Source organism: Cimex lectularius, unplaced genomic scaffold, assembly GCF_000648675.2.
Source record: "Cimex lectularius strain Harlan isolate CLEC.00 unplaced genomic scaffold, Clec_2.1 scaffold96, whole genome shotgun sequence".
NCBI lineage: Eukaryota > Metazoa > Arthropoda > Insecta > Hemiptera > Cimicidae > Cimex > Cimex lectularius.
Window position 1 is genome coordinate 841,482 of NW_019392676.1, and position 1,849 is coordinate 843,330.

Sequence of the window (1,849 nt, forward strand, 5' to 3'; positions counted from 1 at the left end):
TCAGGGCAAAACAAGTTTAATTAAGTGTATAAATTGACATAATTTAAGTTTTTAATAGACATTTAAAATTTCTTTGAATACTTAGTCCCAACATTGCCAAGGACTGTCGCATACTTTTTATGTAATATTGTAGTTTGCGTTAACTGTATTGTTTGATTAGTGTATTTATCTGCGTGAATGTCAAGTGTGAGAGGGCCTGTGGTGGAATATTGAGTACCTAATAGACCAAGTTATACTTTGTTTATAAGATGATGGAGAAATATCGAATTCTCTCTTGGTTAAATGATCTTGTATAGAAAATCCATTCAAGAAACAATAAGTGTGTGCTTAGGTTAAAAATGGTATAAGTTAGAAGCTTAAATGACCTAACTGTTGATTGAAATGACCAACGATGTCACAGTGTTTTTAATTGACCGAATCATCCATAATTATAATTTATATGTGAATTTGTATATTCAATTTTGATGTTAACATTTGCATAAAATGTTGTAAACAATTTTGTTTTAGGTTACCTACTTCAACATTTTGTCGAAGGAATGATGTTTCACGGTTTCTGGAGTGGTTGCAGTATCTGTGTTTGATATTGAGTGGTATGTGCCTATCCAGCTAGAAGACTTCTTTGTCCAGTGTCAACAATACCTCATTTCTACTATTGTTGAAACAGGTGCAACTCCCTCGTGAGAAAAAAGTGACGAATACGGCCAAATGTCGTTTTTATGGTCATTATCGGTTTTCACTTATCGCATCTCTGACCTTATGTTTCTCTGGGCGTTTTCTTTTGCATTTCGGCAAATGTTGAAGCTGGTTTTCCGAGGAGAAAAAAATTGTCTTTCCCGCTCCACTTGAAAGACGCTTATTTCCACAACTGTATTAAGCAGGCGGAAAATGAGCGGTTTTTAAACTGGCTAATTATCGATTAAGTACTGAAAACAAAGTTCGGTGAACTTTTTATGAGCCGGCCAAAATCTTCCTTGTTAACACCTTAAACTCTACCCGTATTTTTATCATTTAATTGGGTGTATTACTGTCGGGGAGAATTATAATGTTAGATTCGCCTCGCCGAGTCTTTTATGAGCGAAGAAAACTATGTCAGGAAAATTCCCGAAACGCATCCTTTGTACTGTAGACCGCTTGGCACGAATATGAATCATAGTCGTATGATTCATGACCACTTGTTGGTTAACTACCGTGAGGTATATCGTGAACGTTGTGAATTTTAATTTGATCCAGAATATTCCTACAATCATTATAATTTCATAAATTATAGTGACTAATTCCTACGAGAAACTGTAAAAAATGCGCAAAAATCAATGTGAAAAACCTATTTTTATACATTGGTAATGTGTTCTGCGTCTGCTTGCTAGACTTCCTACTTTATTTATTAGTATGATGATATAAAAACAAAAGTGAAATTTCATTAAACTATGTTTTCTTTTCTTTTTTATAAATGGGTTTTACGCCCAAATACAAATCAGGGTTGAGACAAACCAAGTTATTTTATATAACTATTCGGAAATCGTGAGATGCGGTCTGTGTGACTTAGGTTTCAGAAAAGCATTTTTTTTTATCGTGCCAACGTTTCGATCTTTATTGAGATCATCTTCAGGGCCTGGGATTTACAAACATTGTTTAAATTTAACATGTGGGATGTGAAAAAAAGTGAATTTATACAATGCAAAAACATATTTTTTTATATTCCATCAAAGTATTTCTAAATGTAATTCTGTTTGTAAATCCCAGGCCCTGAAGATGATCTCAATAAAGATCGAAACGTTCGCACGATAAAGTAAATGTTTTTCTGAAACCTATGTCACACCACACCGCATCTCAAGATTTCCGCATAATCATA